Source organism: Cetorhinus maximus, chromosome 21 (genome assembly GCF_964194155.1).
Source record: "Cetorhinus maximus chromosome 21, sCetMax3.hap1.1, whole genome shotgun sequence".
Classification (NCBI taxonomy): domain Eukaryota; kingdom Metazoa; phylum Chordata; class Chondrichthyes; order Lamniformes; family Cetorhinidae; genus Cetorhinus; species Cetorhinus maximus.
Window position 1 is genome coordinate 18,901,177 of NC_135899.1, and position 17,542 is coordinate 18,918,718.

Consider the following 17,542-nt stretch of genomic DNA (forward strand, 5'->3'; position numbering starts at 1 on the left):
AACACCCCAACTCACCTCCTCCTCAACCCCTTACCCCTCCTCCTAAGCGACCATTCACCCCTCCTCCTTTCCCCTTCCCCCTCCTCCCTCCACCTCACCCCATCTCCTTTTATACCATCCCCCTCCTCCCTCTTCCTCACCCCATCCCCTTTTTCTCAATCTCCCCCTCGTCAGCCCCCAGAATCCCCCTCCTCCTCAGCTCCCCATCGCACCCTCCTCCTTACCCTCACCATTCCCCTTCCTCTTGATCTCCCATTCCCTTCCTTCTTACCCCATCCCCCTCCTCCTCACCCACCCATTCCCCCTCCTCCTCACCCACCCATTCCCCCTCCTTATCACCCACCCATTCCCCCTCCTTATCACCCACCCATTCCCCCTCCTCCTCACCCACCCATTCCCCTTCCTCACCCACCCATTCCCCTATCCCTCATTCAACCTCCTCCACATCCCCATCCCCCACCTCCTCAACCTCATCCCACTCCTTCTCACCCCCAATCCCCCATCTCCCCACCCTCATACCTCCTCCTCCTCACCCCATTCCCCTCCTAACCCAGATCTCCCCTGCTCCTTACCCCGCATGCCCTCTTCTTCCTTACCCCGTCCCCCCTTCTCCTTACCGTCATTCCCCCTCCTGCTCAACCCATCTCCCCTCCTCACTCCCATCCCCCCTCCTCCTCACCCCCATCCCCTGACCTCTTTACCCCCCATTCCCGGACCTCCTTATCCACCCCCCCCCCCCCCCCATTCCCCGACATTAAAAATAGAAAAAAAATCCTGATGTGTCCCCTCATGTGACAATGTCACATGAATTGGGGCATGTCCATAATTTTTTTTAAAAACTTTAATAGCATTTTTTAAAACCTACATGCAACCGTATCCCGCCCGTGCATGAGGTTTCATGGTTTTTCTATTTCCCGCCGGGCCTTCTGGCCTGCTTGCCAGCCTTAATGTTGGATGGGCAGGTCCATTAATTAGTTTAATTACTCTGTCAATGGCCTCAATTTGCCATTGACAGGTCAGCGGGTGTGCAGCTGATTGTGCTGAGCCCCCGGCTACCTGAAAATTTAAATGGGGCGCGGTGACATCGGGAGCTCCGCCCGCTCGCCAACGGGAAAATCCTGCCCAAGGTCGACTGTGCTTCTTGCATCACAACAGTGACTACATTTCAAAAGTATTTCATTGGCTGTCAAGCACTTTGGAAGCACTGAAGCTGCGAAATACATTTTATAAATGAGCCATTTTTATTTCTTCCATCGCTAAATTAATGGTAGATGGAGGCTGATAGGTCAGTAAATGCCTCTTCCCTGAATTAAGATTTCAGAACTAAACAATTAGCACAACATTGCACTCAATGAGCTGATATATGATAAATGAAAATAAACTTATATATTCACAGATTTAACAAACAAATACAAAACTTAAACTTAAACTAAGATGTCAAACTCACTTTCTTTGGTGGGCCTGATCCAATATCTTGGCAAAAGTTATTAAAATAGAAATTTAAACTAGATTGGTATTTATTTACATTTAGATTTGAATTACTACTGTTGCTTTGAAATAATTGGCATCTTGAATATTACTGAAACCCTTCACCTTACACTCCTCAGGAGAAACTCAAGGATGCCAAATTTCAAACAATCACAACAATTATACCACAGGGGAAGAGGCTGCAGGGTGAGACCTGTACTGGGGAAGTGGGGGGTATGCCAGGGTTTGTGTGGGACCACCAGTTGAACTGTGCAAGTGACTCAAGATGGTGAGGGCTGAGGAAGCAGTCTCCAGAGATGATGAGGCCAGATGGAGATGTGAGGGCGTGTGTGAAAGGGCGAGTGGTGGTGTCCCTTCAGCTGGCAGTGAGTGAGATGCCAGTGCATGAATGATGGGTTTGAGTGTGTGAGTTTAGAGCAATGAGATGGTTGCCATACCCTGGCGGTACGGGTGAGAGCATTAATCCTTTATCTGCACTGGATGGCCAACCTCTTCTGTGCAGCACTGACTCTGATCACCAGGGCCATCGTCCACCAAGCCAATGGGCAGGATTGTCCCAGATTTTCACTAAGTACGGTGGCAGGAGGGAAAAACAACGTGTCACCTGCCGCCGCAATGGTGGCTTTTTATCCCATATCATCCCAAACTTTCCGCGTTTAACTATGCATTCCCGGGAAACACGCTGTTTCGATGATTTAAACAAACAATTACAAAACTTAAATCTTAAACTAGGATGTCAAACTCACTTTCTTTGGTGGGCCTGATCCAATATCTTGGCAAAAGTTATTAAAATAGAAATGAAATTTAAACTATATTGGTATTTATTTAGATTTGAATTACTACTGTTACTGCTCTGCAATAATTGGCATCTTGAATATTACTGAAGCCTTTTGTCTTACACTCCTCAGGACATACTCAAGAATGCCAAATTTCAAACAGCCAAAACAATTATACCACAGGGAAAGAGGTGGTAATGTTGCTGCCCTTCCTGTGGCCGGAGTGGAGGTAGAGTACATCACAGCGGGCCCCCACGGCGTCCAAAAGACGCTCAAGAGACGCATCACTAAACCTGGGGGCTGCAGTCTTCTTGCCTTTCAGGGCCAGGTCTTACTTGCAGCTGTCCTGGGCTGGAAGCACTGAGAGATATGCGTGTGGCTGTACTTTGAATGTGGCAACTGGCGTGATGAAGCGGCGAGGTGATGGCGTGGTGGGCGAATCAAAACCCACCCACAATCGAAATGGCATGTTTCCCGGGAATGCATAGTTAAAAGTGGCAAGTTTGGGATGATATGTGATAAGAAGCCACCATTGCCGCTGGCAGGTAAAACATTGTTTTTTCCTCCTGCTACCGCACTTGGTGCAAATCTGGGACAATTCTGCCCATTGCCTTTGAGAAAGCAACAGGGAACTATCAGCTCCCCAAGCTGCCGGGTAATTCAGAAAAGCGCAAAGCTTGAACTTATTCCTTTTGTTTGCAGAGAACAGATCTCTATATATGAAAATGTGTTGCTTTTAACAAACATAAATGAGCCACAATATGAGCTCGATTGTTCTCGTAAACTGGTAGTTAGTGTAGCTATTAGCACACTCAGGATTGTTCCGTAAGTGCTGCCCAATCACGGAATCACATCGGACAGTTTTGCAAGTGTGGGCTGGTTGCGTATGGTCCATACTCTGCCTATTATGAACAACCAAAGGAACAGGCTGTTTGATTCCAACAGCTAATCGCTGAGCCATATGGCATTTATAACTAGCTCACACCAGCACTGAAATTCATCTCTGACATCTCTTAGCTTGAATCAATGCATCAAATCTTGGTGAAAAATGATTGGGCTGAGGCCTGACCTGGGTAAACCCCTTGTCACGATGGAACGTTTTGTTCCAACCACTAACCCCGGAAGTGAATTCCACAGCCTCACCGTTCTGCATAGAGAAGTTTCTCTTGATTGCTGTCCAAATCTCATACATTTTATTTTGTACCTATGGCCCTTTGTGTTTACCGTTCACTGGAAATAACCTGCTGCTGTCTATCCCATTACATTTTGGCATAATTTAATCATTCGTATGCTATCGACCTGGAACATCTGTTGATTTGAGATGGTTCAATCCTAACAGAAAGGGTACAAAGTCAGAATAGACCTAGGACTGAGCCACCTATCTTTCGGGTGAACTATACACCCGTCTTGTTGAATTCCTCCATTCCTGCTCTGTTTTACAACCACAACTGGCCGCCTTCACGACTATTACCTGTGACTCATAAAGACCTAATGCTCTCTGCTTCAGGGGTGTAGTGCCAAATTCTGAGGTGCAGAGCTCCAATAAAATATGTTGACCATATCATTTCTAAATCTATTATTACGTCATTTTCCTGCATATTAATTTTTGAGTGCCCAAAAATCACTAAAGCTATGATTTTTAAGTGAAAAATATTTCTGCCGGTGGGCAGTGGGCATTTTATTTTCAACTGTGTGGTATTTCAAATTATTCGTCTCTAGCGTAGCTAGAATTTCATTATGCAATATTCTACAGGTTGAGTATCTGTTATCCGAAATCCTCGGGGCCAATCGCATTTCGGATTTCGGATAATTTTGATGTTCGGGATACCACATATGGGACTGGGCTGACTTACATTACAATAGTCCAAGCCTAAATTGAATAAAATGGCCAGAAAAGTAAGATGTATCACTGAATAATAAATGCAGGGTACCTGTAATAATACCCATCCATGGCAATTCTGCTTGTAGGAGAGGGTTCAGAGTGTCAATGTTCTCTCCTGGGAGGCATTCTTGAATAGTTCCCCCAGCTTCATTTGCGTCATCAACATTGGCTTTTCTTTCATAAGTTTGTCATTTGATTGACGTTATTTCTTGCTCACTTATAATTGCACGTTCTTCGAGTGCATCTATCAACCTGTCACACATCTTAATAATATCATCCATGGGCACTTTCTCTACTGGGTTCACTCATCAACACTGTATTTATCCTGACCTGCGGTCTGTCCTCAAGAAAGACCCAAACCTCCCTGTCGCTTGCCTTTTTAACACTCCACGCTGTTCTCTTGCCCACGTGTATGTCCTTGGCTTGCTGCATTGTTTCAGTGAAGTCCAACGCAAACTGGAGGAACAGCACCTCATCTTCCAACTAGGCACTTTACAGCCTTCCGGGCTGAAAATTGAATTCAACAACTTTAGATCTTAAACTCCCCCTCCCTCCATCCCCACCCCGTTTCTTCCCCCTCCCTTTTTTTTTTTCTCAATAATTTATATAGATTCTTCTTTTCCCACCTATTTCCATTACTTTTAAATCTACAACTAATACTTTGTTAGTCTTTCCACCCCACCCCCACTAGAGCTGTACCTTGAGTATCCTGCCATCCATTCTTAATTAGCACTTTTTTTTAGATAATATCACCACCTTCAACACCTCTTTGATCCTTTTGTCTGTGATATCTTTTGATTATCTGCTCCTATCACTGCTTGCTTATCCCCACAACCACCCCACCCTCAACGTCTCTCTCCCCCCGCCCCTCACCTTAGACCAGCTTATATTTCACCTCTCTCCTAACTATACTTCAGTTCTGCCGAAGGGTCAGGAGGACTCGAAACGTCAACTGTTTTCTTCTCCACCGATGCTGCCAGACCTGCTGAGTTTTTCCAGGTAATTCTGTTTTTGTACTGTATTTATCAAGTTGATCTTGATGTAACACCATTCCTGCAATCTCCCTGTCAGTCAAAGAATGCACATTGGGAGCATTGTTAACGGTGTTAAACACTTCCTCAATATCCTCAGCCTCCAGTGTATTCACACATTCCATTCATATGCATCTTGAATACTCAAGGAGCTAGTTTACCAGAATTTTTTCCCTTGTTCACATGAAAATCTTCAAAGTTCTTTGTCAATATTATCATTTCGATGAACACCGTTGCAGGCCAAAGGTTGTCCCACCGTTGATCGGTGTCTTTATCAACAAGGCACCACACATTAGCAGATACATAGATGGTGTCAGGGGTAGCTGGTGGTTTACTGGTATTGTCACTGGACTAATACTCTAGTGACCCAAGGCAATGCTCTGGGGACCCAGGTTGAAATCCCACCAAGACAGATGGTGAAATTTAAATTCAATCAAAATGTGGAATTTAAAGTCTGATAATAGTCATGGAACCATTGCTGATTGTTGTAACAACCCATCTCGTTCACTAATATCCTTTAGGGTAGCAAATCTGCTGTCCTTACCAGGCCTCCATGTGACTCTGAACAAGGACAATAAATGCTGGTCTAATCAGTGATGCCTACATCACATGAATGAATTTTTTAAAAACTGTAAACTCCTTTTGGAAGCCTTCCACCCCCGAAGCCTCTGTCATAGCGCCAAATATACTATTCAAGAAGGAGTCTTTATATTTACATTTCATGATCCGAAGATTACCTTGGTCCATTGACTGAGTTAATGATGTTACTTTGGGGGAAAAGTAAACAGCGAAAACATTGTTCTTCACCAAGAGTTCCGCAGGAGAATGTGCTTAACCATTGTCCAGGAGAAACATCATTTCACAGCTACCCAACGTGCCTCTGGTACAAAGTGGTTGTGAAATCAATCAGAAAACATGTCCCTGGTTACCCTCATTGGCAGAATAGTGAACAGGTAATGTCCGAATCCTTTGAAGCATCTGGGACGTTTGCTCTTCCCAATTACAGACAATTTACATTTGCGTGTGCCGGCTGCATTGGCACAACCAAGGACAGTCAGCCTGTCCTTAGCACCATTAACACCTGTTGGTGCACTCTCCTCAGCCGCTTTTAGCATTTTCCTCGGGATGTATCACCAGACCAGAGTTGCGTGTTGATCACTGAAACAATTGGTGAGGGTGCGGTTAAATGGGGCCAGAGATAGCAGTCACAGATGAGGCTGTGATGGAAGGAGCAGTGGATGGGTGCAGAGCCCGGGAGGGGGCAACATTCAGACACAAGCATTCAGCGTTTCGAGAGGCACTGGCGGAAATTTCCCCACAGTCAGTCCACCTCTGAGGGACAGCCAGTAGCCCTGAACAAAACTACTCCGCGGGAACACGGGCCTAGCTTTTGACATCCTTTCCCTTTGCCCAGGAAGCTTCATTTTTGTCACATCATTGTCCCACTGTACATTCTGAAACTGAGACGCATGTCTTCCAATTAGCAGACTCCGATTTTAACGAAAGCCTGGCTGTATAGATAATTCCACCTCCTCCACCACCATCACCCCACCCCAATTACCCAAGTAATTCAAACCCAAAACATTGAACACTGATCTGGTTGAATTAATGGGTAAAAATGGTCAAGTAATGACATGTAATATTTGATATTTGTTGAGCAAGGTGACTTGTGATCCTCAGCAAGTAAACATTGCAGAATCATTGGCGGCATTTTAAATTGCAGAAAAAATGTAAGGAGCATTTGGTGAGCACCCTGGCCAGGAGCCTCTTAGACCTGAGTACCGTTTCTGCCCAGTCTCCTCTCTCTGAGCACCCATGTGAAGCTGGTTTGCCAGTCAAAACCCAGCTCCCAGCTTCACACCGCAATGCTGGTTATAATCCAGCATCATTTTGGTAATTGTCCTGGGTTACTAGCACAAAATGACGTAATGTGGTTCCTCTTAATGTGGACCTGTGCAGAGATTTAGGTGAGAAAGGGATTCAGTGTCAATGTGAAAGGCTGATGAGTCAGATGGGGTTTAGCGTCTGTGTGAACTGGGTCAAGAGGAGATAGGATACTTGGAGTAACTGGTGAGCTAATTTTGGATAAACGTTATTTGTTGAGAGTAGAAATGTCACATTGTCTCTCCCATTTCTAACAAAATCTTAAATCCGGTAATTCTGAAGTATAAAAGGAATTAAAATTGTGAATACTTTTCTGCAGGACAGGCCCCAAGGAAATGCATAACTGATCTTCCACATTTGAGTTTCCTGTTCATGTTTTTGTTTATTTATATTTTCTTAGAACCTACATACGAATTAGGAGCAGGAGTAGGCCACTCAGACCCTCGAGCCTGTTCTGCCATTCAATAAGATCATGGCTGATCTGAATGTAACCTCAAACCCATATTCCTGCCTACCCCTGATAAGCTTTCACCTCCTTGTTAATCAAGAATCTATCTACCTCTGCCTTAAAACTATTCAAAGACTCTGCTTCCACCGCCTTTTGAGGCAGTGAGTTCCAAAGACTCACCACCCTCTGAGAGGAAAAAAATTCTCCTCACCTCTGTCTTAAATGAGAGACACCTTATTTTTAAACATTGACTCCTAGCTCTAGATTCTCCCACAAGACAAAACATCCTCTCCACATGCACCCTGTCAAGACCCCTCAGGATCTTAAAGGTTTCAATTAATTCACCTCTTACTCTTCTAAATTCCAGTGGATACAAGCCTAACATGTCCAGCCTTTCGTCATAAGACAGCATTCCCATTCCTGACGTTAGTCTAGTAAATCTTCTCTGAAATGCTTCTAATGCTTTTACGACATTCTTTAAATAAAGAGACCAGTAATGAGCACAATACACCAGATATGGTCTCACCAGTGTTCTGTACAACTGAAGCATAACCTCCCTACTTTTGTAATCAATTCTCCTCACAATAAATGATAGCATTCTATTAGCTTTCCTAATTACCTGCTGTAACTGCATACTAACCTTTTGAGATTCATGCACAAGGACACACAGATACCTCTGAATCTGAGCTCTGCAATCTCTCACCATTGAGATAATAAGCTTCTTTTTTATTCTTCCTGCCAGAATGAATAATTTCACATTCTCCCACATCATACTCCATTTGCCAGATCTTTGCCCACTTAACCTATCTGTGTCACTTTGTAGCCTCATTACATCCTCTTCACAACTTACTTTCCTACCTATCTTTGTGTCATCAGCAAATTTACCAACCATTCCTTTGGTCCCTTCATCCAAGTCATTTATATAAATTGTAAACAGTTGAGGCCCCAGCACTGATCCCTGTGGCAAACTACTCGTCACATCATGCCAACCATAAAAAGACCCATTTATGCCTACTCTCTGCTTCCTGTTAGCCAGCCAATCTTCTACCCTTGCCAATATGTCACCACCTGCACCATGAGCCTTTATTTTCTGCAACGACCTTTGATGTGGCACTTTAGCAAATGTTTTCTGAAAAACAGTATATCCACCGGTTCCCCTTTATCCTCAGCACATCTGATTCCTTCAAAAACTCTAATAGATTGGTTAAACATGATTTCCCTTCTGCAAAACCATGTTGACTCTGTCTGATTGCCTTGAATTTTTCTAAGTGCCCTGCTATAACATCTTTAGTAATAGCTTCTAACATTTAACCCATGACAGATACTAGGCTAACTGGCCTATAGTTTCCTGCTTTCTCTTGCCCTCCTTTTTTGAATAAAGGAGTTACGTTTACTATTTTCCAATCTACTGGAACCTTCCCCAAATTTAGGGAATTTTGGTAAATTAAAACCAATGCATCAACTATCTCACTAGCCATTTCTTTCAAGGCCTTAGGTTGAAGTCCATCTGGACCTGGGGATTTGCCAGCCCGCAGCCCCAACAATCTGCTCAATACCACTTGCCCCGTGATTGTAATTTTTCCAAGTTACTCCCTTCCTTCCATTTCCTGATTTACAGCTATTTCCAGGATGTTACTTGTGTCCTCTATAGTGAAGATAAAAGCAAAATATCTGTTTAATTCATCCAGCATCTCCCTACTTTCCATCATCAAATCCCCAGACTCACTCTCTAAAGGATCAGCAATCACTTTCTTAACTCTTTTATTTAAATATCTATAGAAATTCTAACTATATGTCTTTATATTACTAGCGAGCTTTCCCTCAAACTCTAATTTTTCCCTCCTCATTATTTTTTTTGTCATTTTTGCTGTTCTTTATATTCTTTCCAATATTCTGACCTGCCACACGTCTTTGCTTAAGTATATGCTTGCAAGTGAAGATTTTTGTTTACGCCATAAGTTCCAAAACCTGTTTTCACGCAAGGGAGATGTTCTTGAGGATACAGCACTTTTGGATTCTGTCCAACTTTTGACAGTGGTTCAATGGAAGATAATGAACGAAGGGATAAGACAACATTATTAATTTGCACTATGTTAGGCTAGTTAATCAGTGCGCTGTCTTTCACACATATCGATTATGCTCCAACCCGGAAATGAACTGCTGACCCTGTGATCACAATAACTCCATTCCTGTAACATTGTCCAGCTTTGCACAGACTTCAGCCCGACTGACACACTCAGCCATCACTCTGACTCCAGTCCTGACTATTACAATGTTCTCATCGCCAGTAACCCGCCCACCGCCCAACATAAACTTCAATTCATCTGTAACTCTACCGCTTATATCCCATCTCTTGCCAAGTCCCTGTTACACATCATCCCCGTCCTCACTAGTCTACAGGGGAACGAAGCGAGTGGCCTGTCAGATCCTCAGTCAAACGGAATCTCTGTCTCTGCTTCCCGCCACACTGACAGACACTAGTCCTTGTATATGGGAGCTTATGGCAGCGGCCTTCCTTTGCCGGCCTTATCTAAACCTGTCATAATCTTGTCCACCTCTATTAGACCCACCACCTTCGCTCCAGGGAGAACAAGCCTAGCTTCTCCAACCTAACCTCAAAACCAGTGGGGGTTAACCCCAGGGCCACCCAGCAATTCAAAGAGAAATTTGGGCGGCACAGAGGCGTGGGACAGAAAGGAAGGGAGAAAAAGACTTCTCTTTTTGAAAAAAAAATATTGAAGGAGACAAACTGAGTGAAGCGTTGAGAATGCCTTGGGAACAGCCCAGGACTGTTTTGCAGTGAGGATGGCTGAGTTTTGGAGAAAGCAGAATGAGGAGTCAGCCTGAGAGGTGAGGGAGTGGCGCCACCAAATGTGGAATATCCATAGTGCAGGCAGCATTCCCTCAGTGAGTTCGAGCGAGTCTGCCTCACACCACATCACCCCCACGACCACACCGTGATGTCAAATAAACCCCCTGCCGTGTCCTCACTAACATTATCCTGAACCCCAATAATACCCCGGTGTCCCCAGGAACATTATCCTGAATCCCAGTAATACCCCGGTGCCCCCAATAACATTATCCTGAACCCTAATAACCCCCCATCCCAACAACATTACCCTGAACCCCAATAATTCCCCGCCCCCACTAACATTATCTTAAACACCAATAACCCCCTGTACCCACTAACATTACCCTGAACCGCAATAATCCACCAGTGCCCCCAAAAATATTTTCCTGAACCCCAATAACCCCTGCCCCCAATAACATTACCCTGAAACCCAATAATTGCCCAGTCCCCACTAACATTACCCGGAACCCCAATAACCACCCCTGTTTCCCCACTAACATTATCCTGAAAACCAATAACCCCCACATCAACCCCAATAATGGACCTTTTAATTCTCTCCTTGGATACTCCCCAGGGTTCTAATCGCCTCTCCTGGAGACAACAAACTACATCAGAAACAACAGAAAATGCTGGAAAATCTCAGCAAGCCTGGCAGCATCTGTGGAGAGACAGACAGAGTTAATGTTTCGAGTCTCTATGACCCTTCTTCAGAGCTGTATTTAGCTTTTACAATAAACAACATCTTTGTGACTCCAAAAACTTCCTCAGCAACCTTACCCCAACCACCAAGTTCTAACTGTAGCTCCAAGCGGGAGAGCCTGGACAAACCGCTATTACCTGACGAACTGACTAAGGCCCTTGAGTCCTTCGAGAAGTGTACGACTCCCGGAAGCAATGGCTTACCGGCTGAGTTGTATTCGGCTCTGTGGGACTGGATCGGCCCAGACCTGCTAGAAGTGTACGAGAGTATGCTCCTGGCCGGTAGCATGTCAGAATCCATGAGGAAAGGCATCATCACCCTCATCTACAAGCACAAGGGGGAAAGAGAGGAAATTACAAATTGGTGACTCATCTCACTGTTGAAAGTGGACTATAAGATTCTGTCCAAGGTCATCGCCAATCGGGCCAAGTCTGCTCTGGAGTTGGTGATCCACCCTGACCAGACCTGCACTGTGCCCAGCAGGAAGATCTCAGTCAGCCTTGCACTGCTCAGGGATACGATTACCTATGTGCAGGACAGGGGTGTGGATACCTGCCTCATCAGCCTGGATCAGGAGAAGGCCTTTGACAGAATATCACACACCTACAAGGTGGATGTGCTCTCCAAAATGGGGTTTCGGGTGGGATTCCGCAACTGGATCCAGCTGCTCTACACTAACATCAGTAGCGCAGTCTCAAATCAATGGGTGGTAATCAGAAAGCTTTCCGATTAAATCTGGAGTCAGGCAGGGCTTCCCTCTCTTCCCTGTTCTGTTTGTGTGTTGCATAGAACCATTTGCTGAGTCCATCAGGGCATAAGAGGAGTGACGATCCCAGGCAGTGGAGGCACTCAGGCCAAAGACTCCCTGTACATGGACGATGTCACCGTCTTCTGCTCGGATCTGCTGTCGGTGCGCAGACTGATAAACATCTGCGACCAGTTTGAATTGGCCTGGGGAGCCAGGGTAAATCATGGGAATAGTGAGGCCATGTTCTTTGGGAACTGGGCTGACTGATCCTTTGTCCCCTTCACCGTCAGGTCAGACGGCCTGAAGGTGCTGGGGATATGGTTCGGAGGGACCGGGGCATGTGTTAGAAACTGGAAGGAGCGAGTGTCTATGGTGGAAAGAAAACTGGGCATGTGGCAGCAACTCTCCCTCTCCATTGCGGGTAAGAACCTGGTCATCAGGTGTGAGACACTCTCGCTGTTGCTGTACGTGTCGCAGGCCTGGCCCATTCCAGACTCCTGAGCGATGGCGATCACCCGAGCCATCTTTCGCTTTATCTGGAGTTCGAAAATGGATCGTGTCCACAGGGATGCAATGTACAAGCCTCTAGATAATGGGGAAAAAACGTGCCCAACATCACCCTCATCATGATGGCCATCTTTGTGTGTGGATGCATCAAGCGGTGCGTAGACCCTCAATACGCAAACACCAAGTGTCATTCCTTGCTGAGGTTCTACCTATCCCCGGTGCTGCGAAGGATGGGTCTGGCTACGCTGCCGCGGAACGCTCCAAGTAGTTGGACCGTGCCGTACCACCTGTCCCTCATGGAAAAATTTATGCAGAGAAACTCCTTTGACCACAAGTCCATCAGGCAGTGGTCGGCACGTAACGTTTTAGAGGCCCTGCAGGAAAAGGAGATGTTGGATCCTGTCCGATGGTTCCCCGAGCAGACTGTCAAAGTCATGTGGCAGAATGGTTCATCGCCAGAACTTTCCAACAGGCACCAAGGTGCCTCCCCGTCAGATCCTTCCTACAGGCCAAGAATCTCACCCTCTTTGCACCTTGCCCTCGAGGTGGCTGTGTGGTGGTGGGGCGGGCGGGGGTGGGGGGGGATGCGGGCAAGAGGCTTTTGTTCACCTCCTTGTGGATTGTGCCTTTGCAAAGAAGGTCTGGAGAGAGATGCTGTAGTTTTTGCCGATGTCATCCCGAGCAGTGCTGTGACACAGGACTCTGTGCTCTCAGGGCTGTTCCCAGGGACACACACCGAGACAAACACCAACTGCAGCTGGAGGATCATCAACTCAGTGAACAACGCTCTTTGGTCTGCACGAAGATTGTTGGTCTTCCAGTGCATAGTTGTCCCCGACCGTGTGTTGCAGACTGGCACATTCCAAGGTCCCAGGGCTATGTGCAGAGAGACGCACTAAAGCTTGGGGCAGCCGCTGCAAAGGCCCAATGGGGAAAGGTCGCTGACTAAGACCTTTCTGTCATAGTGCACCGAGAGACTGGGAATTGTATAGATCCCTTGGGCTGTACGGCTCACATTGAACGTATGCAGTGAATACTAAATGTATCATAATTGTATTGAAGCACCTCAGATTGCAACAGGATGTGTGTTGATAACTCCAATACCATTGCACTGTCTGACTGTCTGTAATGACCATATTGAAATGACTGTAATATTCATTGATTGTATTGAAGCACCTCGTGATCCATGTCTAAAAGTTGAATTTGATACACTTTTTGTGATGGCGATTTAGAAATGTTTTGTAATGTTCTTCCAGATATTTAACGAATAAAGTATATTTGTCCAAAAAAATATTGTTCTCCCAGGACGAGGTCAGCCCATTGCACTTCGAGTGTGCTGACACCTGCGATGTCCCCAAATGCGGGATTCTCGACTGTAAAATTTGTGGGAGCGGGAGGACTGCATTTGCGCTCTCCTCTGATTAACTAATTAATGTAGATTAATTAATTAATAAAATGAAGATTTTACTGTAACATATTTCTTCACCAACAGAGACCGCTGTTGCATGTACTACAAAGTACTCGAAAAATTAACACATACAGGACACATGTATATAGAGAAGCAAATAATGTTAACGTTTCGAGGTCCAAGATCGCCAACATCCGCAGTGTTTTGCTTTTATTTTAACGTTGGCATTTGAGGTCGCTCTGCACTCACTGCATTTATCATGATTTCCTCTCTGCTTGTGTACTAACGTCCAACGGCCAGCAGAGGGTGCCATAAGCAAGAGAAACGGTTTTTAGGAAGAGACGCTTTTGAAATTCATTCACCCAGAAACAAATGATTCCCCCATTGCAGCAGCGAGCTGCTTCTAAAATGACTTTAGGCTTTTAAATCCCAATGCCAAATCGGCTCCTGAAATGATATTTTTCATTTTTCTTTTATTATTTATTCAATTCCCTTTTGATCAGCATCTGGTTCACAGAATGTGAGGGGGCAAGATAATGTTATTGTCGGTCTACACAGGCTGAACACGTCAGGATCAACAGCAGAAGAGCAAAAGGATCCCCGAAAGATATTGGGCGACTGGTGCAGAATCAGGTTAAACTTCCGTCTTCATCAATTAGAGTTCATGTCATTTCGACAACACCCTCCATGCCCAAATATCCGTCCTTGGCCTGCTGCAATGTTCCAGTGAAGCTCAACGCAAACTGGAGGAACAGCATCTCATCTTCCGACTAGGCACTTTTCAACCTTCCGGGCTTAACATTGAGTTCAACAACTTCAGCGCATGACCTCTGTTCTCCATCCTCAGCCCCTTTCCGATCCCCCTTTTTTCTAATAATTTGTCATTTTTAAAATATATTTTTTTAAGTATATTTTCCTTTTCCCACCAATTTCTATTAATGTTAAATTTATTCCCATCCATTGTTTTATCTCCAGCTTTTAGCCTATTTCGATCCCTTCCCCTCACCCCACACCCACTCGGGCCATTTGTCACTTCCTCGTCTTGCTTTCTACCCTTAATGTCACCATTAGCACATTCCTTAGATAATATCATTACCATAAAAATCCTTTGTCCCTTTGTCTATGACATGTTTGGCAATCTCTTCTTTGCCTCCACCTGTCACTGGCCCTCCATCCAGCTTCACCTGTCCCACCCCCATCAACCAGCTTATATTTCACCTCATTTCTATTTTTCTTTAGTTCTGATGAAGAGTCATATGGACTCGACACTACAACTGTATTCATCTTCTTCGATACTGTCCGACCTGCTAAGTTTTTCCAGCTTTTTTTGTTTTTTTTACAGAATCCATAGACCACTTCATCAGCAGGTGCAGGGAAAAGGGTACGTTCTGTGATTTTTCAAATGCAGAGCTAGCAGGCAGAATTGTTGAGTTGGTGATCACATCCACTCCCATGGAAGGATTCCAGGAAGATCTGTTTGACAAGCCGAAAAGGTGTAGCATTCAAGAGTGGCTGAAGAGGACGAATGTAAGGACGAAGCGATCCTCACAGTTTGATGAAACTTACAGGTCCAAAGTACAACCCAGTTGTTGAAGCACACACTAGGAAACCCAAACCTAGCAGGACATGTGGAGGATATAGCCTTCTGCATGCACCAAGGAAATGCCCAACTTTTCATCGATTCTGTAAGGCATGTGGCAGAAAGGGCCTTTGGCAGAGGCTGTACACTTGAGCAAAGGCTGATGCAGCCACAAAGAGCCGTGCGCTGATCCAAACAACCTGCATGCAACAGGTACTTTTCAGCAATGAGAATGGCCAGCTGGTATCCCGCCAGAAACATATACACAAAGCGATTGACAAACAAGAAAATGACGATGTGCACAATGAGATGGAGAGTGAAGAGCACCTATTTCACACCGTCAATCTTATGGAAAGCATTGATGCCATCTCAGTGTTTGCCAAGATTCGAATTAGCTGCCCTAAGAAAGTTGGTAAGGATTCATTATTGGTCAAGATTGACACAGGGGCAAGTGCCAACATGCTACCCCTACTAATTCTAAAAGACACATATCTGTCGACATGGCAAAACCCACTGCTGTGATACACTCAGCATACAACAGCTCACGAATTCCATGTGCAGGATCATACTCCTGGGCTGTAAGTACAATCAATCCTCCTGGTGACACAGATGTTCTACATCATGAAGACTAAAGACCCAGAGTCCCTAGGTGTACCAGCATGCCATGACCTCACACTAGCAACAATCCATGGAATCAATCAGACCTCACAAGGCAGATCAAACTCAGAAACTACGCCTGTCACCTCAGTTCATGAACTAAAATCGAAATATCCAGGATGTTTAGACATAATTGTCAATTAAAAGTGAGCTGCAACATTACGCTTGCAGGAGAATGCAAGTCTGTCAATTGATCCAGAGCAAGTCTGCAAGTCTGTCAATTAATCCAGAACATTTTGTGCAAAACAAATGCTAGCAGCTACAAGAAGAAATGGTTAAAGGTGACACTACAGAAACTGTGGAAAACGGATGGCCTGATTCAATTCAGTATCTCCACGAGCACATAAGATCATTTTGGCCATATTGGGACAAGTCAGGCACCTCCCGGTAAGTCATTTTTAAGGCAGGCAGCTCATCAAACTGGAATCTTTATGACCTGATATTAGCTTGATCTAATGTCCGAGGTGAATGAATGATTTGCACAATGAAATCACTAATTCTCACATGTAGACAGACCAAGCAAGATCTGCCCATTGCAATGTTACATCCAAGAGTGACACCTTTAAGTGGAATTATTCTATAACTGGCACAGATCTTGTTTGGCCGACCAGTGCATACCAATTTACGGACTCTTACCCATTCTACTGTCTAAAAGACTAGAGAGCAACTTTTAAAACTGCAAGAGAAGACGGCCAATGTCTTGATAAAAATGTGGGTACAGAGCTGCCAAGTTTACAGTTGGGACAAGTTCACGTCCAGGGGCCCACAGAAGGGTACGTGGCAACCAGCCGACGCGTCAAAGATTGGTTCAGAACCAGGGTCCTATGAAGTCATGACACAAAAAGGCACAATGGTGAGACGTAACTGAGGAGAAATCAGATCTATTCCAGCTCCTCAACCACCGTACATTCCTACTGCATTTAGGAAAAGTTCCCTAATGAAACCAAAATACAAAATGCAAGTCTGACAATCCCGCAGGTCACTGTGAGCAATTAAATACACCTCCAGATAAAGTTACCATCATAGGATCTGGGCGTACCAGCAGATTTCCTTTACCCTTCAGGGACTCATAGATTCATCCGTTCGATACGCTCATGTTATACCATTAGGTAACTAAACATGAACAAGTATTGTAAGTAGTTACACTTCTTTGGAAGGGGTTAAAGTACCTTTAAAAAGGGGGAATGCTGTAATATGTCTTTAAGAGATAGCTGCCTATCATCGCTAGAAGGGAAGTGTGTCATGCAATCTAGCTTTAGTTTCACTTTTGATAGTGAGCAGAGCACACAACAGACAGTTCTGCTGCTGATGCCTTCAATGTTTCTATCCATGTATATCTGTTCCCATGTTCCTCGCCTCAATAAATGAACCCACAGCATATTTACACAATCACTTATGTGCAATTGATGCCTTTATATCATTGTAAAATCACCGACATGGAGTACAAGATAATGTATGTGTACAGGCGAGCAAGGCTCCCCATCAGCACAGGCTGTGTCTGACCAGCGTCCCTATGTGGTTCACAAAGTGAATGAGGGGGAGAGAGCGCTGTGTCAGATGATGTACAGGTGAGTCATACTCAG

The 17,542-nt window shown here is 44.9% G+C and overlaps 1 protein-coding gene and 1 non-coding gene across 2 annotated transcripts in view; one reads left to right on the plus strand and one right to left on the minus strand.

Annotated features, from left to right (window-relative positions):
* LOC144695532 (uncharacterized) overlaps positions 1 to 17,542 on the minus strand; it is a 91,263-nt gene that overhangs the window by 41,818 nt on the left and 31,903 nt on the right. The gene's annotated exons all lie outside the window — the stretch shown is intronic.
* LOC144696206 (U1 spliceosomal RNA) lies at positions 13,572 to 13,733 on the plus strand. Its single transcript, XR_013580118.1, has one exon. It is a non-coding gene; the product is annotated as a U1 spliceosomal RNA (small nuclear RNA).